General features: G+C 41.8%; 1 protein-coding gene and 1 pseudogene across 1 annotated transcript in view; one reads left to right on the forward strand and one right to left on the reverse strand.

The window, feature by feature from the left end:
- The window catches only part of GALNT9 (polypeptide N-acetylgalactosaminyltransferase 9), a 301146-nt gene that overhangs the window by 64310 nt on the left and 211841 nt on the right, over positions 1 to 24995 (forward strand). The gene's annotated exons all lie outside the window — the stretch shown is intronic.
- LOC148512085 (uncharacterized) lies at positions 7761 to 9071 on the reverse strand (annotated as a pseudogene).

Here is a 24995-nt window from a genome sequence, read left to right on the forward strand (position 1 = left end):
ATGCATGCAGTCATTTAAATGCATTCAGTTGTGACACCCACGTATATTTATACTAATAGGAGCACAAATTAAACCCTTCCCTGTACAAAACAGGTTGTGAAATTGAAAAAAATTTAAATAAACCTAAGTAGACTAAGAAAAAAAAATTGTAATACAGTATGAGAAAGAAAATATAATTAAAGGCCTGCAGCCTGTAATGTTAGAATGCTATGCACACAAACAAAACTTCTCATATATAGCTGAGAAACTTTGACAAAGTGCCAACAGTGCAGCAGAAGTAAGATTAAAATCTACTTGTTACAGGAACAAACCATAAAATTGCATTTTAGTTCTCAGTTCATACAGTATTTATGTGTAAGATAATAAAAAATAATACTATATCCAGGGGCAAACATAGGCTTTCTATAGTGGGATTTTCAAATGCCTGAATTCAGAACGCCAAAAAAACAAACAAACAATAGTTGCTACAATAATGATCAACTTAGAAAAGTACAATATACTGTGTATATATATATATATATATATATATATATATATATGTAATAACATATATCTAATAAACAAAAAGAAACAGACCTCATGTATGCTGTATATTAAAAAAATCCACAGTCATATTAATCTCTTTTAAATAAATCTTTTAAATACAACTCTAAAAAATGAGAACTAAACTCCCCATCCATTTAAATGAAAAACAACTACAGTTAGTGTTACAGTTACTCACCCAGTGCTTCACATCTCTCTTAGAAGCCAAGAAACAGTAGGATAACACAATTTTTGTATTGGATTTATTTTATTTTTTTGGTAATAGTACAGAAACACTAGAGCTAAAACATAAGCAAGAACTATACACTAGATCCAAAAGTTAAGTAACAACAAATACAGCCATTTGTTGAAGTAAAAGTTCATTGAAATATAGGCTGAAGAACACAAAAATTAGTCTTAGGCTGACTACCAAGTGTTTAAAGTTTATTTAATGCTGGTACTAACTGGAAGGTTCCTAGAAGCTCTTTACTCCTTCTAAACCACATAACTGACATAATCCCTGTCACGACCTGGCCCTTGAGATTTCCAGTCAGTGAACTGGGAGTCAGGGTGACTAGGTGGGGAGGCAGCAGTAGACAAGGAGGAAGTACATACAACTTCCTCATCGGCTAATTCCAGGTGTTGATGAGACCTGACCAGAGGCACAGAATCTAACTCATGGGTAGTTTTCACCAGTGACCCCTCCAATTCGGGATATGGGTTTAGATGCGCCCAATGAGCAGGTCTCGACCCCCAGATCAGGGACCCAGGAATTAGCAACTGACAGGGAGATAAGAAAGACAACTGAGTGGCTGGAGATTATCAATGGAGAATATTGGTAATCACTGATGTAGAAGATCACTAGAGAGTACTGGTAGTGACCAATGTTGAATATCTCTAAGGAGTAGTTGTAGTGACTGATGTTGAATATCTCTGAATAGTATCGGTAGTGACCGATATTGAATATTCGTGAAGAATATTGGTATTGAATGATGTTGAATATCACTGAAAAGAATTGGTAGCGACTGATGTTGAATATCACTGAAGAGTATCGGTGGTGACCGATATTGAACATTCCTGAAGAATATTAGTAGTGACTGATGCTGAATATCACTGAAGAATATCGATAGTGACCTATGCTGAATATCACTGGAGAATATCACAGACTGGTGAAGCGCAAACTGAGCATACAACAGTGTGGAGCCTGGAACAGTGATCCGAAGCTAGCAGCTAGTGAAAAAGAGAAGTTGTTCAGGTGACTTCCTGTTTTCTGGAGTCCTGCTTTATAAACTTAGGTAGCTGTCCATTGGAGGAGAGAGTCAGCTGAGAGGTGACCAGGCTACCATTGGTGGGGGTTGGTCAGGTGAGACAGACAATGTGGCTGCCGTGGGAACTCCGATATAGAGGATTGCGTGGAAGTCAACAGGACCCTGGGGAAAATACTCAGCGTGTCACCCGCCGCACCTTTCGTCTGACTACGCGGTTAGTCAGGGGAAACCGGCGCCACAGTGAGTTACAGCCAATCCCAGGCTGAATCCTGACAATCCCCCTCCTATAGGTTCACCTGATATCTATATATACACATATACTGTATATATACACACACAGACACTATATGGTACAAGCGCAGAATTTAAGGTAGGTTCTATGCAAGAATGCTGAAACATTATAAAAAAACAGTATAGAAAACAGTATGCTAAATCTACATGATGGACATTTCCAAAGCTACAAATAGAGTAAGCTAATAGTATTGATCAACAGAAAACTTTCCCAAGTTAGGATTCCTACTAAAGTTGTCAAATGATAGTATTCTGCGGGTGTAAAGCTACTTGGTACCCATGAAAAATTGCATGTGAAGATGGGTTTGTTAACACACATAAAAAATCCAATTGTTTATTGGCTTCAATAGTTTCAAAGAAGCAGTCTATTTTCATTTATTATAATCATAGCTACTACTGTTCCATAGACCTCCTACAAATGGCCATTATTTATGGAATTTAACATGCACTCTAAAAGTCATGTTAAAAATAGGCAGATTCAATTAGATGCAAGGTGCCACCTGCAACTTACACTGCGCTTATGTAATAAGTCACTAGTGGTGGGGTGTTGGTAGGTGAGTCGTACCTGTTTCCCTGCAGAAGTCGTCAATCCCGGCCTTTCAAATAGTCTTTGACCTGCTGCTGCTCTTGGATTCTGTAGTGGTTAGGCAGAGAGATGGGAACCCCCCAAAAACCCCTGACAAGTCACTACACGTGTGGACAGTGACAAAATGTTTTATTTTGCCTGAATGGTAGATCACTGTAATGTTAATTCAATATACACAGTTTAGCAATATGACTTTGTTAATAGTAAACTCAGTTTCACGCACAGTATAGTTTAACCTTTCATAATAAGTTATAGCAATATTACAAAGAACAATACAATGACGATAAACGCTCTAATATCTCACAAATAATATAACAATCTGGCATTACCATTAGGAAATAGCAGGAAGTTCTGCAACAGATAGTTTTCCCTTAATGTAGTCTCGCTCAAATAACACCTATTGCACCAAAGTCTTAATGGCTACAGGCAGAAAGCAAAAGAGTTCTCTCCACACTTTTTACTGGGAATGTCAATGTATTACTATTATCCACAAGGTGGTGGCACTGAGATAATATCTTAAATGTATCCAGACTAATGGTCACGTTGCTTTCAATGACTTCCGGATGGTAGAATATATATATGTATAACTGTTCTGTCCTTCATAACTGTATGCAAAGGGAGTAACACCCTGTTCTCTTGATTGTCTGCTAACAGAATGTATATATCACAGTTCTGTTCTTGGATTGAGTTAACAGAGGTAAAGTATTTCAATTAGGTTAACTGTGTACTATGCAGGCTGTTATTGTGACCAGTTCATTAAACAGCATGAATCCCAAGTCACATACAATGCACACCACTGGTTACTATAGACTGGTAGCTGGTTGCTTTGCCTTCTTAAGGTAAATATCCCTTGGTAGCAAAGGGAGGGAAAATAAATCTTGGATAAAGTTCAGTTTATAGTGCTGTAAGGGTTGTTACTCACTGTGCCTTACTGAGTCTTTCATAATAGATAATGGGAGCCACAGTACACTTTAGGATATCACTGTGCCTGCGATCACTGCACCTGCTCCTTCTTCATTTGTCTCACTGGGAGTCTCTTACTTCATATTGCTGGCTACTTGCTGCCCACTGCGTCCTCTGACCTGGCAGTGCAGCTTCTTCACTTTCCTGGCTTGGCTTCTGGTCACAGCCCTGCAAACAATCCCAGGTGCTGCACTCCTCACAGCCTACTTCTCAGTTCCCTCACACACCAGACATGTGCTTTCTCAGCCAGTTTCAGGGTCCTTCTCTCTCCTCCCCTTTTTGTTACAGTTTTTAGTCTGAGCTCACTAGTGAAGCACACTCTTCCAGATTTCCTGGGTCCTAGTGCACCTCCTCACTTCAGTTCCAGAACATTCTCCAGCTCAGGGCAACATACAAATGTCCACATATATGGGGGTCTTTACAGGGTATCACACACTCCCCCGCTAGAACTATGCATGTCCTCACGCAACTTTGTATCTACTCAAAAGTCCTGAACAATCTAACTTTGTCATAGGGCAATTATACGTACAGGTTACAATAGTTCACATTCGGCATCTTACAGGCATTATACCTTTGGTGCTTCGTTCTGACCTTCTGACTTCTAGGTCAGGTACATGACTCTCTAACTGATCAAGGGCAGGAAGGGGGTCAGCTTCGCCTTCCACAGACCTTACTGTTAAAGGTTCTGGGGCTGTACCCCCCACTGTATTCAATGGAACCGGGCCGCACATGAATGTGAGCAACTCTATGGGGTCATTAAGAGGGACGTCCCCAGAAGATCCCCATCTCTCTGCCATAGGGGAGTCCTCCTGCTGTATCAAGGAAGCTTCAGCAGTGCATAACTTTAACTGGTCACGTGGTACTGTGCTGAGTTGGCCATCTTTCTTCCTCTGGATTAGGTAGGCATACCGGCCATCAACGGGGACACCAACAATGGTATAAGGGACATCCTCCCACATGGCATCCAACTTGCTTGATCTGTGGTTTTTCTTCTTCCAGACTTTGTCTCCCATTTGTAAGGGCAGCGCTCTGGCATCTGAATTGTAATTCCTCTCCTGACGTTGATGCACAGTCTCCATCCTCTTCTCAACTATCTCTCGGGCAGTCACTATCCGGTGCTGATGTTCACAAACCCAATTAGTCTGTGTGGTAACAGGACCCATTAGCTCGGGAGCCAACTCCAGATCCTTGGGCAGCTTGTCATGCCGTCCGAACATGAGGTAGAAGGGCGTGAATCCTGTGGAACAGTGTTCTGTGTTATTATACAGATACACAAGGTCAGGCAGGAGGGTAGGCCACTGAGAGCGCTTCTCGGCTGAAAGACTTCTTAGCATTCCAATCATAGTCTGGTTTGCTCTCTCACACAAGCCATTGCATTGAGGATGATAGGCGGTCGTCCTCATCTTCTTGCATCCATACAAAGAGCAAAGTTCATGAAACAGCTGTGACTCGAATGCGGGTCCTTGATCTGTCAAGATCCGATCAGGGTACCCATAGGGGCGGACAAAGTTCCTTAGAAAGACCTCTGCTGTAGTCCTGGCTGTCAGATCACGTACTGGGACAACTACTAGGAATTTGCTGTAGTGGTCAGTGATGGTCAGTGCGTATTGGAATCCACTTGGGCTGGGCTCAAGTTTGACATGATCCAAGGCAACAATCTCCAATGGACAATGACTCTTTATTGGATGTAGTGGGTCTCTTTGGCTGGTTTCAGGATTCCTTTTAAGGCTGCAGGCTGTACAGTCTCGACACCATTCCTCAATGTCAGTCCTCATCCCTATCCAGAAGAATCTTTTCCGTAATACGGCTTCCATCTTTTGGGTTCCGAAGTGTCCAGATTTGTTGTGATAAGCAGTAAGAAGGAAGCTGGCCTGTTGTCTCGGTACAACTATTTGGGTTACATTTTGGTGAGTTGCTGGATCAAGGCTTATTCGGACCATGAGTCCCTGTTTGAGTTTAATACGGTCTCTGTGTCTTAACAGTTTGACAAACTCTGGATTGGCATCCACCCTCTGCAGCTTAGTCAGCCGGCGTTCATGTTGGATGAAATCCATCAACTCCTGCAGCACCGGGCTCTCCCTCTGCACTTGTTCCCAATCAGATTCAGATGTGTCAGGCTGAGGACTATTAGATTTTGGGTTGGCAGTGGCAGACACAGGGTCAGAGGTGACGACACTTTGTTTGCTCCTCGGCATCTTGAATAAGGGAGTCTCAATATCTTCGGCCCAATCTCTATCTTCTTCCGAGACATCCACAGTGGGTAGGCGGGATAAGGCATCGGCATTTCCATTCAACTTCCCACTTCTGTAGGTAACAGTATAATTGAAATTGGCCAGGCGAGACATCCACCTCTGTTCAAGTGCTCCCAGGCGAGTGGTAGAGAGATGTGCCAGGGGATTGTTGTCAGTGACAATTACAAATGGTGTGACAGCCAGATAATTCTTAAATTTCTCTGTGATGGCCCAGACGAGAGCAAGGAGTTCAAGTTTAAAGGTGCTGTAATTCTCATTATTTCTCTCGGTCTTTCGCAGGCCCTGGCTGGCATAAGCTATCACTCTCTCGTGTCCATCTTGTACTTGTGACAGTACAGCTCCCAGACCATGGTGACTGGCATCTGTGTAGACTTGGAAAGGCTTCTCATAATCTGGGTAAGCCAGAAGGGGAGCCTCTATCAGCGATGACTTCAGTTGCTTGAAGGAGATTTGTTGTTCCTCAGCCCATGCAACCAAGGAAGTGCTCCGTCTCTCTTGACCTGACTTGCCTCGCAGGAGCTCATGCAGTGGTGCAGCCACTCTTGCAAAGTTCTCAATGAATTGTCTGTAGTAGCCAACGAAACCTAGGAAGCTTCGGACCTCTTTTACTGTTCTAGGTACGGGCCAGTCTCGCACTACCTGAATTTTTTCTGGATCCAGCTTTACCCCTTCAGCACTGACGATGTGTCCTAGGTACTGTACCCTGGGCTTTAACAGATGACATTTTGATGGTTTTAACTTCAAGCCGCACTTGGTCAGTTGTACAAATACCTCATCTAGGTGTTTCAAGTGCTCTTCATAGCTTCTGGAATAAATGATGACATCGTCCAAGTACAGGAGAACCATTTCAAAGTTGTGTTGGCCAAGGCAGTGCTCCATGACCCTTTGGAAGGTGGCTGGTGCATTGCAGAGTCCAAACGGCATCCGGTCAAATTCAAAGAGTCCCATCGGGGTAGTGAAGGCCGTCTTCTCCCGATCCTCCAGGGCCATCGGGATTTGCCAGTACCCGCTTGTTAGATCCAGAGTGGAAAAGTAGGTAGCTGTCTTCAGTGCCGTTAACGACTCCTCAATCCTAGGTAGCGGGTAGGCATCTTTATGTGTCACTGCATTCAGCTTCCTGTAATCAACGCAAAACCGGAGGCTGCCGTCCTTTTTCCTGACAATCACCAGCGGTGCCGCCCATGGGCTGTGGCTCTCATGAATTACACCAGCTTCCTTCATCTCACTGATCATATTCCTCACAGGTTGGTACATGGCCGGTGGTAGAGGTCTGTGTCTTTCCTTAATTGGGGGGTTACTCCCAGTGGGGATGTGGTGATGGACACCTTCAGCTTTCCTGAAGTCGGATGGATGTTGACTGAATGCCTCAGCATTCTTCCACACTACCTGGAGCGCTCCTTGGCGTTTCTCCTCAGGGGTGTCTGAGTCTCCAATCTCTATCTCATTCCACCACAGAGCCTCGCCGTTCGTAACCGTCAGCTGTCCAGTTACTGTTCTTTGTTGAGCTGCCGGCACACTTTCTCCGAACACATCTTGGAAGTCAATTTGAATAATCTTCGCCACCGGGCAATGTCTGAAAAGTCTGATTGGGTAGTTATGTGGATTCAATACGCGGACTGGTACCTTCCCCTGCTCCACTCTCGCCAGGGTTCTAGCCACCGCGAATGGATGTCATCCATCAGAGTCACAAGATTCAATTATAGCCTCGTAGTCCCGCCCACCGGGTCCAATTCTGGCTTTGCACCAAACTACGTGTTCCGAATTGGGTTGCAAGAGTATAGGCTGGCGATCAGCAATCCTGGCTTTACCCACTTCTCCCCTTGCATTTGTAAATTTCTTTTGCCCCTCAAGCAGCCGCACCGTTTGCTGTAGAGTTCTTCATTCCTTAGGGGCTGCTATCCGCATTTCCATCCTAAGAGCCTCTACCAATTCGTTTCGACAATTCTTTAAGACATTCATGCCGAGGATCACTGGAGGTAGATGATCATTCTGCACTGTGGTAACCAGGCACCCTTGTCTTGTGAGATCTGCTTTGCCAATCTTCAAATCAGCCTCCCAATAGCCGCTATACGTAATCTGCTGCCCATTACTGGCCAATAGTTGTAACCAGGTCGTTGGTGGGGTCATGATCTCTTGTTTATCCCAGTGTTTTAAAAACTCGGTCAGCTGTATTGTGGTCACCTGTGAGCCGGTATCCAAGAGAGCCGACAACTCAACACCGTTGACCCGGATCCTCAGATGGGGGCACTCGCCAACATATCGAGGCCACCACTCCTGCGACAATGGACCTATTGACGTAGCTCTTCCCGAGGGTCGGTCCCTCGCCTCGGGATTTCATAATTTAAACCTCCATTTGAACAATTTCGTTCCACATGCCCACCTTGTTTGCAGCGCCGACATATAGGCCTTCCTTGAGAGTCGAACTGGTCTGTCGGACGTCAACCTGACTCCCGTGGGATGTCCCAGCGTGGCCGGTTCCTCCTACTATGATCCTGACGCCATTCCTTGCATTTGGTCTCCGTCTGTTCCTGTCAAAGTTCCCTTAACTCCCGTCCCATCTCGGATAGGTTCTGTGCCAATTCTGTTATTTTGTTATTAATGGCCCCGATTGGATCATGAGCAGACTGTCCCTGTGTCTGCTGTGACTGTTCCCTTAGGTACCAGAGGTTCCAGGCTCATGTGCTGATTGACACCTCCAAAGTTTCTATTTTCTAACTGCTCCGCAGATGTACTGTACTCCGTGTCAATGATTTGATTAAGTCCAAGAATCTTTAGCATTGTTTCTTTGAACTCAGAGAATGAACACCTTGGGTGATCATATTTCCACATCCTTAGTTGCGTGCGTATTGCCTCTCCTCGTGCCCCCTCGATAAACAAGTTAATAAGGGTTTCGTCTTCTTGTTGTACTTCTTGCGGATCGAGGGTTTGGATTGCCTGCAGCGCCTCTTGCAAACCTAGAGCAAACTCCCTCAGTGACTCATGGGGTTGCTGTTTCCTGGCATAAAGACGGCCTTTCAGTTCTGAAATAGTCCGCGAATCAAAGATGTCTACTAATCTCTTGAAAATGTTTTCGACCGTCTTCCGCTGGTCATCCTTCCACGCCTTAACTTCTCGTAATGCCGGACCTTTTAGCTGTCCAATCAGAATTTCTACCTTCTGCGCGTCATTAAGTGGGTATAGTCGAAACATCGACTGCAGCTTGTCTTTGAATTCTCTAAAGGTACTCGTGCCCGGTGTGTGTATCTCCAGAATATGTTGGTAGCCATGGGGCCCCGAAATAGTATGGCATCGTGATTGGGGAAGCGTTCGCTATGGGCGAAATTCCTTGGTTGGGATCTCCTCCTTCATTTGGAGCTGCTACAGAAGGCTGGGGTTCTGACATCCTGCAAAATCTGCTTCGATCCTGTTCGTAGACGCCAAGTTGTAATAAGTCACTAGTGGTGGGGTGTTGGTAGGTGAGTCGTACCTGTTTCCCTGCAGAAGTCGTCAATCCCGGCCTTTCAAATAGTCTTTGACCTGCTGCTGCTCTTGGATTCTGTAGTGGTTAGGCAGAGAGATGGGAACCCCCCAAAAACCCCTGACAAGTCACTACACGTGTGGACAGTGACAAAATGTTTTATTTTGCCTGAATGGTAGATCACTGTAATGCTAATTCAATATACACAGTTTAGCAATATGACTTTGTTAACAGTAAACTCAGTTTCACGCACAGTATAGTTTAACCTTTCATAATAAGTTATAGCAATATTACAAAGAACAATACAATGACGATAAACGCTCTAATATCTCACAAATAATCTAACAATCTGGCATTACCATTAGGAAATAACAGGAAGTTCTGCAACAGATAGTTTTCCCTTAATGTAGTCTCGCTCAAATAACACCTATTGCACCAAAGTCTTAATGGCTACAGGCAGAAAGCAAAAGAGTTCTCTCCACACTTTTTACTGGGTATGTCAATGTATTACTATTATCCACAAGGTGGTGGCACTGAGATAATATCTTAAATGTATCCAGACTAATGGTCACGTTGCTTTCAATAACTTCCGGATGGTAGAATATATATATATGTATAACTGTTCTGTCCTTCATAACTGTATGCAAAGGGAGTAACACCCTGTTCTCTTGATTGTCTGCTAACAGAATGTATATATCACAGTTCTGTTCTTGGATTGAGTTAACAGAGGTAAAGTATTTCAATTAGGTTAACTGTGTACTATGCAGGCTGTTATTGTGACCAGTTCATTAAACAGCATGAATCCCAAGTCACATACAATGCACACCACTGGTTACTATAGACTGGTAGCTGGTTGCTTTGCCTTCTTAAGGTAAATATCCCTTGGTAGCAAAGGGAGGGAAAATAAATCTTGGATAAAGTTCAGTTTATAGTGCTGTAAGGGTTGTTACTCACTGTGCCTTACTGAGTCTTTCATAATAGATAATGGGAGCCACAGTACACTTTAGGATATCACTGTGCCTGCGATCACTGCACCTGCTCCTTCTTCATTTGTCTCACTGGGAGTCTCTTACTTCATATTGCTGGCTACTTGCTGCCCACTGCGTCCTCTGACCTGGCAGTGCAGCTTCTTCACTTTCCTGGCTTGGCTTCTGGTCACAGCCCTGCAAACAATCCCAGGTGCTGCACTCCTCACAGCCTACATCTCAGTTCCCTCACACACCAGACATGTGCTTTCTCAGCCAGTTTCAGGGTCCTTTTCTCTCCTCCCCTTTTTGTTACAGTTTTTTAGTCTGAGCTCACTAGTGAAGCACACTCTTCCAGATTTCCTGGGTCCTAGTGCACCTCCTCACTTCAGTTCCAGAACATTCTCCAGCTCAGGGCAACATACAAATGTCCACATATATGGGGGTCTTTACAGGGTATCACACTTATAATCTAAATTTACAGAAGCCTGATTTCTGCTCAGAACTCCATAGTCTGCACAGAAATCAGCTATAAGAGACATCCAGCAAAGCTGCCAGAAGCAGTTCCAACAGCAGCTCATGTGTAATTGAATCAGCCCCAATGTAAGTAAATGGATCTGTATACACACACTTCAATTTCAATGTCACAAGCGGAATGCAGCACTTTAGTACCACTCTCTAATTGCATACTGTAGTACGCTATATTGCTCTATTAAAAACAAGGACAAACTATATGGTTTGGTCAATATTTAAACTAGCATTGTTTTTCAATGCCCTTGTAAATGAGCCCTAAGGGCACCATGTGCCAATGTAGCTGACCTCCCCTTGTCCCTGTGCTCAGCAACTGAACATGTACAGCTTACATCAGCCCACAAAAGTAGGGCAGTGACAGAGGGGGGATGGAGGGGAAAGGTTGCAGAAAGAGGAGAGGGAGGTGCAATACTGTAAATTTCGTATAATATTTAGTTTATGTTTTCACTCTGCAGTTGCGTGATAATACTGCTTTTTGTAAAACATAACTATTAATTTTATTATTATTATTATATATTCATTCTTAAAAGAAGGGTAAAACTAATAATAAATATAGATAGAATAACTGAAACTTTCAGTTGCAATTCTCTGATCTGAAAGAAGAGTATTTGCTTGCAGAATTGTCAGGGGGAGATTAGTGGTTCATTTTAATTGGGTTTCCTACTCCCTTCCATCTGGTGTGCCATTCCCTGCTCACGCTCTTCCTCTACCACCTTAGCAGCTGGGCGACTTCATTAAAATGAACAAACGCGAGTGCTTATAAAATAAACTCCTGTACCCCTTTCATCTACAGTTAATTTAATAAGGACATAATGTTGCTGCTTTCCCCTAATCCAGACCAAGACATCCATCAGATGTAATAGTTATTATATATTATTTATAACATGTGAATTTGGGTCTCTTAAGCATTAATTTAAATTCAGATGGACTTCAAACTCTTTGACAGATTCTAATTAAAGCGAGTACATCGCACCAGGGCCTATGATACTAAAACTCTGCAATGTCCCTCACAATAAGTTAAAAGGGAAGAAACATTATTAAAACCATGTCCCCTAGTGACTTTAATCACTTTGTATATAATGGACCCATTCCCAGATTGGGAAGATTTTAATATGAACTGACTAATTAATGATATCAATATCAACATCCTCAAATTGTTAGACATGTACAAGACTGTTTCACAGATGGCAATTAATTGTTGTCCCTGAAGCTACAGCACAAACCTAGAGTCCTGAGTTCTGTCTAACTGCTAATGAAAAGGGTAACGCGTCCCGTCCTCTCCTGTATGACTGTAAACACACTGTTATAATCGGGCTGTAGTTAGAATACTGAGGCACAGGAAGCCGTCTGATGGAATCACATATTGCACAGAATATCTGTATATGGAATAATTCTTAGATTTTATTTCTTTGGGATCCACATATTGAAAACACGACTATGCAGAATCAATAGATCCGACAACTGACTTCAAGAAAGCCTTACTGCATGGGCTATTCAACAGGACCAGTATATCAGATCAAACTAGTCATAGAGATTTAATTGGACTCAATTTACTATGTAAATGTGGTGCTTATATGGCCTTGGATGCCACTGTTAATGTTAAGATGAATGATATCAAAAATAAAATAATGACAAAATTGTGCTCATTAACTTTTAAGAACATGATTGTAATATATGAAGAAAACTAAAGGAGGAAAAAGTGCATCACAGCTGTGGCTGATTATACATAATTCAGTACAAAAATTCAAGAGCATGTTAAAGACATACTAATCCAATAACAAACATTTGTGCATTAGACTGTCATATAAATATACTGTACAGTATAATATATGAAATAAACATGAGGATTTTAGTTTTGAATGCCCAAGACAAGGTGACCTCATTCAGATTGGTACCTACACTCACTATTCATACATACTCTCTCTGTTGTATCTGCATACAGTACAAGCTGTACATAAATTTACTAGACTCCCAAAACTCCCTTTATACAATGCATGTGGTACTGGGATTAATGAAGGTAACCACAGCATTTTCATTTCCAAATCGGAAAAATAAAGGTGGATTTAGTCCACACACCCAAATTGGTCAAATGTATGGAAAGTTGTATTACTGTTGCCTTTACATACAACTGTACAAGAATGTAAGAGCTCATATAATATATTACATTATTGCAGATTTGGGTAACTAGCATGATGCAGTACAGTAAAGCTGGGTACACACTAGACAATGTGTGTACCCAGCGACGGCAGGATATATCGGGCGGTTCGTACACACTGCACGATCTGGTATCAGACTATCCGATACAACGTTCACCTGCACCATTCATCTTCCTGCCGTCAGCAGCTGAGTCGATCCATCTGCCGTGCATGCACAGCTGATGGAACGATCCCGATGTTGCCGTGCAGGATGATATGTCAGTCCAATTCACCGAATAGTCCAAGAAATCGTTTAGTGTGGGGCTGATGGCCTTGGATTTGTACAATCACACATGGCACTAGCCACACACACACAATACTGGTCAAACCTCCTCCACTTCTCACTGTCATGATCCGGTGCAAATGTTCCTCTGTGGAGGACGGTGAGCAGGGGGTTCGGGTGACTATGGGAGTGGCTGGACTAGGTCTCCTAGTTGCGGCCAAACCCAGGTTTGGCTAGACCTGCCCAGAGGCGTGGAGTCTAACTCACTTGGTGGTTTTCTCCAGTGACCCCTCCAATTGGGATGTGGTTTTCTGCTGCACCAAGTGAGCAGGTGGACAAAAGGCAAATACTGGGAGTGCTGGAAATGCTGGTACTGCTTTGCACAGACAAGACACAGAGCAGAGTAGACAAAGGCAAATACTGGGAGAATAACAGATTAGGGAGCTGATTAGCACAGTGAGATACAGAGAGACGACAGGCATATACTGGGAAAGCTAGGAATGCTTGTGCAGATTTACACAGACAAACACAGGGCTGTAGACTGGCTGGGAATGCTTAAAGAGGCAGCTGGGAGCTAATTTGTACTAGCAGGTAATCTGACACCTCAGTAGCACATATACAAAGACACACAGACATAGAAAAACATGGTACTAGGAGAGAACTAACTCTCTGAGAATAGCAAGGAAGCTAAAGCTGGAGACTTTAGAGAACTGTGAGCAGGCTGAAGCAACTCTCTGCAGGAATAGCACAGAGCAACATAGTATCACAGGCACTGGAACAAAGAAGTTGAACAGCAGCTTCTTGTTCCTGGACACAGACTAAAATACCCCTGGGTAGCTGATCATTGGATCGGAGGATCAGATGAGTGACCACAGGACTATCACTGGGAGAGACTAGTCAGGTGATATGAGCCAACATGGCTGCCCCCATGTCCGGCACCCCGGAAACCAGGACGCAGGGGCGAGTAATGGCCAATCCCAGGCCATATCCTGACACTTACAAAAATCCCTTGATCAATTGCAGCCTAAGGACCAAGTGGCCCTTAATCTGGTCCTATCAAACTTACAGGATAGTGCCACATGGGTATGATGCCAACCTCTGCCTAGAAATCTCTGTAACATTTCCTAGGTAATCAGTATTAGGTACAGCCCTGTGAATTTGCTTTGCTTACTGTAATTTATATAATCATGTTCAGGAGCAAATACAATTTTACCCTACACCCATCTCTGTACACATTGCAAAACTATGAAAAGGCATGATTGTGAGAGAACTACTGGGTATGTGTATTTATTTATTTATGATATATTAACAGTTACTTATATAGCACCAGTATATTCCATTATACTTTACAATTGGAAACAACATTAATAAAACAAACTGGGTAATAACAGACAGACATAAACATAGGAGATCCCTGCTCGCAAGCTGACAATCTATAGGTAAATAGGCATTGATACACAAGAATAAGTGCTACAATTTGCATACCAGATTGCAGAGCTTCTTGGTGGGCTGTATGATTCAATCACACAGGAATGTTAGCATATGGTCAGCAAGATGAGGAAGTGAAGAAAGAGAAAATATGTAAAGTTATGTATGAACTGTATAGAGGGGATGTAATTTGGTAGGATATCTTAAGAAGGTTATAAGGGCGATTCTGGAATTTAATAAGCTTGGCTGAAGAGGTGAGTTTTCAGGGGACACTTGAAAATTTGGAGAATAGAGGAAAGTCTTATTGTATGTGGTAGATCATTCCACAGAGTGGATGCAGCCTGAAAAAGGTCCTGTAACCATGAATGGTATCAGGTGATGTGTGTCAATGAGAGACACAGATCTTGAGCAGAGTGAAGAGGCTGAGTTGGGACATATTTTGAGATAAGTAAAGAGATGTATGTTGGTGTAGTTTGGTAAAAGCCTGATGTGTAAGTAAAAGACTTTAATATTGAATTCGGTAGAATCCAGGTAACCAAGAGGGGGACTGATAGAGCAGAGCAGCAGATAATGAACATTTAGCGCAGACCATCAGCCTCGCAGCTGCATTAAAAATGGATTATAGTGGTGCGAGTCTGTTTTGGGGAAGACCAGTAAGGAGACTATTGCACTAATCAATATGGGAAATAATGAGTGCATGAATTAGAGTTTTTTGATTGTCTTGTGTAAGATATGGGCATTTTCTGGATATGTTTTTTAGATATATGTAACATGATTTGGAAACAGATTGACTCTGAAGAACAGTTCAGAGTCAAGGATGACACCAAGGCAGTGAGCTTGTGGGGTAGGGTTGATTGTTGGGTTATCAACAATGATAGAGATAACAGGTTGGTAACTACCATTTGGCCGGTGGAAATATTATTAATTCTGTTTTGGAAAGATTAAGTTTGAGCTGGTGAGATGACATCCTAAATAAATTGACAGAAAGACATTCAGTAACACGGACCAATACAGATGGTAAAAATTCTGGGCAGGATAAGTAGATTTGAGTATCAGGCACATATAGATGATTCTGAAATCCAAAAGAGCTGATACATTTGCCATGAGATGTGGTATAGATTGAGAAAAGCAAAGGACCTAAGACTGAGCCTTAAGGTACTCCAACTGATAAGGTAGCAAAGAGGAGGTGGATCCAGAAAAACAAAACACTGAAAGCGATTTGATAAGTAGGATGAGAACCAGGATAGGTCGGTGTACTGAAGAGCTAGGGATTTTAGTGTTTGTATGAGAAGAGAGTGGACAACAGTTGTACAAGTGAAGAAAGTTTGTGAAGCAGGTGTAGGTAAGTCCCTCAACTAGCTTGGAGTGCCATGGGAGCTGAAAGATGGGATGGTAATGTGAGAGAGTCAGAATTGTTTTTTTTTTCATAATAGGAGTAATTACTGCATGCTTGAATAATTATGGAAAGCTACCAGTAGAGAGAGAGAGAAATTACAGATTTTAGTTAAGGTTGGGATGAGCACAGGAGACAGAGCTCTGCTGATTTGTGATGGTATAGGATCAAGAGGAGAGGTAGTAGAGTAGGAAGATGAGACAAGTATAGCACTTGGGGTTAGAAGCTTGAGCAGAGATGAGAGAATGGAAATATGTTTGTTTGGCAGTGTTAAGAACCTTACAATAGGAGTGGTGGCGTCTGACACAGTCACTTGGAGTACGAGATATGGTTGGGATGTCAGAGGATAATAAGTGAGGGAGCTAGGCAGGAAATTTTTAAAGAAATTGTTGGTATGGCCCAGATGGACGATAGATCATAGCAACATGCATAGAGAACGGTTTAAAAATCCTGATAGAATGTACTTCAAAACCTGTAAACATGAGTGGTGGAACCTTACAATAGGAGTGGTGGCGTCTGATGAAGTCACTTGGAGTACGAGATTTACGCCACTGATGTTCTACTTTACGTGAGTTTTTGTAGGTATCTTGTTAATTTAGAATGCCATGGTTGACATCTAAGTCTATGTGAAGTTTGATGGGTAGCTGGAGCCACTTCATCAAGGGATATTACTAGAATTTGGTTAAGGTGTGATACAGAAATCTCAGGAGAAGTGAATGTAGAAATTTTGCAGAGGGGTGAGAAGTTGTTGAAAATTAATACCATTAATATTTTTGAGAGTTTGAGGAGGCTTGGTGGACTTCAGTGACACTGTGCTTGAAGTAATGGAGTAGAGTGCGCAGGTGATAAGGATGTGATCTGAGAGAGGGAAAGCAGTGTTAATGAATTCACAGTCTGGTGAATACAAGGTCAAGGCAGTGGTCATCCTGATGAGTAGAGGAGTCAGTCCACTGGGACTGATGGTGGGGATGTCAGAGGATAATAAGTGAGGGAGCTAGGCAGGACATTTTTAAAGAAATTTTGGTAAGGCCCAGATGGCGATAGATCATAGCAACATTCATAGAGAATGGGTTAAAAATCCTGTGATAGAACTGTGTATGTGAACAATTGGGACAGAAATTTTCCAACCTCGCCCCCTTGAGGGGTATATTTACTAAAGGTCTCAATCAAAATTGATAACCATCGATGTTGTGTTTTTAGGGTTAAATCACATGTTTACTAATACTTAAAAAACAAAATAAAAAATTGCCCTAGAAACACAACATTGATGTTGATCGATTTTAAATTGATCAATATTGATTAAAATCGACCTTTAGTAAATATAACCCTTACTGTTTCCAAAGTCCAATCTTGAACAAAGTGGTATGTACAGGACCTTCACATATCTGGATGACACCAATTTTAATTAACAGATGCAGAGGCATATGTACTAAGCTCTGGAAAGTGATAAATTGGAGAGTGATAGACTACAAACCAATAATTTCCTAACTGTCATTTTTCAAACTCAGCCTGTAACAGTTAGGAGCTGAGTGGCTGGTCATTTATCACTCTCCAAATTATCACTTTCCAGAGCTTAATACATCTCCCCCTTTGAAGTTAGTATGAGCAAAGCAGGCATACTGTATAAAACCAGGGCCAAGAGGGGGACTCTCTCTTGGCTGGTAGGGTTTTATCTGTTTCAGGATATCAGTTGATTGCTTCCCCATTAGAGACAGTTATCACATAACAGTGTGTTAATCATGTAAAATTCAAAACATTAGTTAAAGGCCAACTAAATTCTATATAAATAATGAATGTGAATTGTTTAATTTGCACTAAAGCTCTGTTCACAAATAAAGTTTAATCAAGTATTACCTTGAGCATGCCAGCTCGCGGGTCCCTTACACACTCCCTCTCTCTTACAGTCGAGACAATGAACGAAAATGTTGCTTGCTACAAGAAGTCAATAAATACTGACCTGAGAATTTGATTATTAGGAACAATTATTTGGAGCTAAATATAAAATGTGCTAAATAATTGCCAATTTGTTTTTCAACTGAGCAAATAGACATCCTTGACATGGGAAAGTTTAACAAGTACTTGCTGTTTTTCATCTGTAATGGGCCTGTACCAGAGCTAATCAGGTCTATTAACTTTATACTGATATAATACTAGGTACCCTAAAAAGGACAGTTATCTTGAGACACCTCACACATGTTAAATAGCCTGCAAACTCCATTTAGGATACATATCTGAATGCAATAATGGAAACATTTTGTTATAGTTCACATGCAACTACTTAAAATGATATTACATGTAGATGATTTTAAATGTGCTCAAAATAATTGTTTACAAAACACAGAAATAAAAGCCACCCCCATCCACGTAGTTAGCTGTGGGATTAATTCTCATTATAAATCTGCAACTGAGGTGCGTTTGAGCAGGATGAGCAATTAAATGCAGCAAGATTTATACTTGCAGCTTTGTAATGTGCCATGTGCACTACTCCCCAATGTTTGGAATGGGCTGTGAGGAAATTGGCTGTGTAAAGCAGCCCCTGGAGCAACAGCGAGGTGAGCAATAGGTAGGGGTGAGTTTTTCACTGCTGTAATTGGAAATTAGAATAATAACTTAAATTTTGGCCAGCAAAAAAGTGTCTTCACAAAGAATGAATAGAATACATAATGTTCTTCAAGGTTAAAACTTCATTGAAATTCCATTCAGGGTGACAGTGTATTTGAACCTGACTACTTAATGTAGAGCTTAGCTTGACATTTCTAATGCTGTGTTGAATGTTGCATAATCACATTAAGGTAAGCACCCTGGTACCATATTGTCATTGGATTGTTTGGGAACTGCATATCCTTGCAGTCTTGTACTTCTCAGCCCATCATTGCACTATTCTGCACTGTATGCATTGGAAACTTCACAGATGATAGTCATAGGAAAGGTGAATCGCTTTGAAGGATGAGATAAATATGACTCTAAACCTACAGTTTCATTTGAAAAATATATTTGGTATTAGACACTTAAAAGATTCATGAAGCCGCTTTAATTCCGCTTGCATTCTGTCTGGAGGGGAAAGCTGGCACAGAGCTCAGAAGGTGTTACTTAATCCATTGCTGAAACCTGCACATTACAATCCTTTCGCAGCAAAAATGATTTTTCAAGGAATACAAATATACAGATTTAAATCTCCAAAACACAATATTTCTTTTTCTCGCTCTGATACTTCCTCCTTCTTTCTCCATTCCTTCCTGTGGGCAATGTCATGCATATTTAGGCAATGAGACAATCATAAATTCACAGGTTTATTGTCCCTAAAAGAGAATTATACATGAAGTATGAGAATTGTAGCTGCAGCCAGCAGCTTTGTGGGCTATGCACATAATTGCTCTTATTGCACTGATTTGTATTTGGCTATGCAATAGGTGTGTTTAGTGACGAGAAGAGCAATATTGCAGTGACATTTCATAGGAATCAAGTATTCCGATCCAACAGAACATTTAATTTAATTTCTGAGATGCATCCTCAATGAAATCTAGAGGGGATCCATATAGTATAATAACGTAGAGAGAGGGTAAGTTCACGTTATTAGTTACCTACCACCAACAGTAAAAGGAAATGGGAATTTGCTAATGTTTTGGTCCTTATATCAATGCTTTTTCCTTTTTCAAGACCCACAGCAGTGATACAATGGTATGTAGTCAGAAAGCCGGCGGTCAAAATGCCGACTGCCTGTTTTCTGACTGCGAAATCTCGGCATGGGATTAATGACAGGCGTTGAAATACTGATGTCTATCATTATCCAAATGCCGAAATCCCATCGCCCGGCATACCGAATGAAGGTAAGCCGGGCGTCAGGACCTCTTTGCCGCGGAAGGGGGGGGTTAGGTTTAGGGACTCCCGGGGGACTTAGGGTTAAGCACCCCCCGGGAGGGTTAGGCTAGGGGAAGGGGGGGTTAGGGTTAGGCACCCCCAGGGAGGGTTAGGTTTAGGCACCTCTGGGAGGAGGGTTAGGCACTAGGGGGGAGGTTAGGGTTAGGCACCCCTAAGGGAGGGATAGGGGGTAGAGGAGAGGGTTAGAACTTATCGTTCTGCCTCCTGGCGTCGGTATTACATTTGCCGGGCTTAATTCCGGCGGTATGTAATAGCGATTCTGATACAATGTTGCATAGTGAAGACCACATCAGCATTCTTCTGCTTTGGTATTCATGGAGATGGCAGGTAAGTATATTGGTGCGGGGCTGAGGTGTCCCAGAATATGCTGCATTTATATTTCTAGTATATATAATGTAACATATTCTTAATGTATTCTGCAGGTGAAAATGCTAATGTTTGGAGTCCAATAGAATTAAGTAAATATTATATGGAATAGGTTTACAGATGTGTCCTTGTACACCTATACTTTTTGTGCCACAAGGGTAGCCGCATCCAAAGCCGCTTATAGGGGTTTATTTACTAAAGTGAAAGTTTTTAGTAGAGGAGATGTTGCCCATAACAACCAATCAGATTCTACTTAACATTTAACTAGCACCTTCCAGAAAATAATAGTTAGAATCTGATTGGTTGCTATGGGCAACATGTCCACTTCTAAAAATTCTCACTTTAGTAAATATACCCCATAGTGTCCTAGGCACTTAGATTAATATATTTGTTGCAACGTAATCGGTATAAAGTCGCAGATTAAATACAATGATGCATGGCACGATACAGAACATGGCTATTGCCACTTTACTTAGGTTAGAGTCTGAGGGTCTATTTATCAAGCAGGGACAAGTGTGGAAAAGTGGACCAGTGGAGAAGTTGCCCATAGCAGCCAATCAGCTTTGAAGTAGCATTTATCATGTACAGTCTATCAAATAATAGGTAGGAGCTGATTGGGTGCTATGGGCAACTTCTCCACTGGTCCGCTTCTCCGTACTTTTCACGGCTTGATAAATAGAACCCACAGTTGCACACAGCTACTGCATGCAATGCCAGCGCCAGTGTCCAGGCTACTTGTCTATCGTACTTTCGTCGCATTAGTGATGCAAATCAAAAAAGACGGGACTTAGCTGCAAAGTCCGTGTCACACCAAAACAAGGCTAGTTGGCACAATTTGAGGATAGTCGTATGTGAACACATGTGTAAAAGTTGGTCATCTCAAGTGATGAAAGTGGTGGGTCAGGATTAGTAGAAATAAAGGCTGATAACTAAGAACACTCTCCAACAACAGAAGCTAGACAGAGTCATATAAAATAATAAAGTAAATAGAAATAAATATAATCAACTATAACATGACCGTACAAGTTTCCAAGGGCACCACTACATACATGGGTCCTGGTCAGGTCTCAAAGGCTCTGGGAGCAAGGAAACAAACCCCTTTGTGTAGTGATGAGTTACAATAACATGGGTAAAAGTTTCAAACATTTAGCATTTACACCCATTGTCCCAGTTTTTATACTGCATGCATGGATCTGAACGGAAAACATATCAGGTCAGAGTGGTATTCTTAATCAATGGCAAGTAAATCAGAATTATGCCATTATTAAAAAGACTTTTCGTTTTATATAACAGGATATCAAAATGAGGAATAAGGTTTGTAAATAAATATTTGAATGTTTTCATTACTGCAGGTCAGTGTAGAGCTGGTTAGACTGTCAGTGGTGGCATTATCCACTATTGTATCACTAATTTAATCTACTTGTTCTGCTTCATCTCAGCACATATAATTATTATTATCAGTATTATTGATTTGTATGTGCCACAGAGCAATGTAGAAAACATGACATACATAAAACAGGGACTTAAAAGGTAGAGAAATAAATGTAGACATGACAACAAAGGGAGGGAAAGGCCCTGCTTACAAGAGGGCCTACATTCTAATTAGAAGAGGACACAGCTGAAACAAAAAGTGAATGTGGGTAGAGAGTGGAACAGTTGTGAGGGTACATGTGTATGTAATATAGGTGTGTAGGGTAAGCTCATATAATGATATGAGTCTTTAGGGGCTTATTCAATATGTTACTGGGGGGCCGGGCAGCCCCTGATAATTAACATTCTGACTCGCTGCAGGTGCTGGAGCAATTCATCATTGCTCTGCCGTGGAGACAGTTGATCCTAAAATCAGCAGTCTCCACGAATCCTTTCACTGCTACTTTTGTAGCCTTTATGATGACTGGCCCCAATACTACAAAAGTAGGTGAAAATGTTAATAAGATCAAGTAATGATGAATATGGCCCTAAGAGAGCATTTCAAACTGTGAAGGCATCTTACTGGGTGTAATAGGGAATTCCATATGTGGGTACTGTCTTGTAGGAGAGAGTAGTTACCAGAGACAAGGCCAGGTACATCTAAAAGGGTAAAAGGGAGAGTGTTTGTGATGAGCTGAAACATATGATGAGGTAGTGTTGTTACAGGATTTGCATGTAATGAGGAGTCATTTTGATTGGATTCTAGAGGGCACAGGGAGCCAGGGAGGTTTGTAAAGTGGTTTAGAATATGTGAAGTGATGTTAGAGGAAAATCAGTCCTACTGTGGTATTGAAGATGGATTGAAGTGGGGAGGGAAGCCAGATAGGAGGCTCTTTCTTTAGCAGATGATGTGCGAATGGATAAGAGATTTGGTAGCATCCTGGCAATATTTCTAAGGTGTAGGTGACAGGACTGGGAGAGAGACTGGAGGTGAGGAATAAAGCAGAGGACAGAGCCATGTGTGACACAAAGGCAGCAGGCTTGGGAGAATGAAGAGATTGTGGTGTTATTGTCTGTGATGGGGAAGTGGTGACTATGAGGAACGGAAATGTATAAGCTCTGTTTTGGACATGTTGAGCATTAGGAAGTGTTGGGACATCCATATTGAATAGCAGAGAGATACTGTAGTTGGTTACACAAGATAGTAGAAAAAGAGAAAGGTCAGGTAAGGAGAGGTGTTGTGCTGTATGTCATCAGTGTAGCGGTTGTACTGCAAACTGAATAAGCAAATAAGTACCCAAGAGAAGAGGTGTACAGTGAGAAAAGCAGAGGGCTAAGAACAAGGTGCTGTGGGACCCGAACAGATCGTAGTAACAGAGGGGAAGATGTCCCAGGGATACCGATACTGAGAGCAGTTCAATATGTGAAACCCTTCCCCGCTATAGGGTGATACTCCCAACGATGTTCGGTGGATTGGGGAGGTTCTGAGAATCAGGTACACTGCAACAGGGATGTTTTCTCTTTCTTCCTTGGCAGAGAGGTGAAGACAAACCAACCCCAGACCCCAGACCCAAGAATCACACAGGGTTAGAAAATCTCAGTTTATTTAACAGGCCGCAGTTCTGACTTTAGATGATGGAAAAGTTAGTCAAATTTAAACAGTAAAATGCGCAACATCAACGGTACTATAGCATTTCCATAAGTAGTTAATTTACATATAATACATAACTATGTAATTGCGTATCCTTAAATAAGCATTCCTTTGAGCTAATAACACTTAAGCAAATTAATATATATTAATTTCACTCTGCCTTAGATACTGTAGGACTCACATGTCCTGACGTAAACTTAGTTGTTTCAACATTGGTGGCGCTCATAAATTGGTCCTGTGAATCTGCCCTGGATCCATAACAGATGATGCTTCTGTTTTGAGTTCACTTGTACATAACACTCTTAAAAGGCAAACCTTGGTGCGTAGCAAATTTACAAATATATATGCATATATATATATATATATATATATATATATATATATATATATATATATATATATATATAGACATCATACAGATAATAACTTTCTGGGCCAGATGTAATCCTCAGCTATAGCTGCTAATTAGGTTTATAATTGTAATACTGTATTTGGCATAATCTCCACAGAATACTAATCTTGGCTCGTATTCAATTTGGAGCGAAAAACCCGAGATCGGCGAAAAAGTTTCGCCGATAACGTCATTTCGCCAGGCGGAAAAGTATCGCCGTATTCAATTTGAAAGACTTTCCACCTAGGCGATAAAGTTTCACTTATGAATAGCAGGTGGAAAAAAGTGCAGAATTGGGGTTTTGGGGTGCAACGTTGCGGGAACCCCCGTGCAGCCTTAAGACAGTCCCCCAAAGGTAAGCTGTGTCAAAAAATTCTTAAAAAAATACTTAAGAACACCCCAAAAAAATACTTTCATTTTGGGGGCGAAAAAAAAAAATTAGTTGAGGGACAAAGTTAAAAATTAGCGAAATAGACTCCAGAGGGGGTCCCCAAGTATGCCCCAGATGTTTTTTTGATTGCAGGTGTTTGCGGCAGGTGTTTTTTTTTATGTATTTTATAACGATACTTTAGCAACTTTAAAATCTGCTACCCTCAATTTTCAGGTACCCAAAATTTGCAGGGACTAGTTATTTTCACCAGAAACTAAAACAAAATGCTATTCTTCACCACTTATGCAAATACGTAAAACAGGGCGTATTGAGACCATTTAAAAGCACCAAATACCTTTGCAGGCCAATTCGGGGCTATCCATAGTGATCCCCCATGTCAGTGTATCTTTTGGGGGGTGCCAGGCTGATTACCCCATTTTGGAGAGGACTTTCCGCCTGTTCAAGTATTGCCGTTTGCTGTTTTCGCGTACTTTCATATTGAATACGGGGAATCGTGGGGACGCGCACGAAAAGTTACCGCACACCAAAACAAGCAATATAAGCGAAAAATCCACCAGGCGAAAAAGTATTGCGGGTGCGAAACATATTGGATACGGGCCCTGGTTGCAAAACTGCCACTGTAGCTTATGTAGGTTCTCTGCTAAGTTTAGGGTGCAGGTTCCATTTACAGTCAGTGGAGTAGAACTCAATCACCTCTCCTGAGGTAAATTACTAAGGCATAGTTACCAAACTCCCAAGGATACTGAGGGGATTATTAGTTGGTAGTCAGTATTGGCTGTAGCAGTGGTGAAATTATATTTCTCCTGGCTGATTTGTGTCTGACTATTCACTGT

The sequence above is a fragment of the Taudactylus pleione genome, unplaced genomic scaffold, assembly GCF_031769625.1.
Source record: "Taudactylus pleione unplaced genomic scaffold, aTauple2 ptg000282l, whole genome shotgun sequence".
NCBI lineage: Eukaryota > Metazoa > Chordata > Amphibia > Anura > Myobatrachidae > Taudactylus > Taudactylus pleione.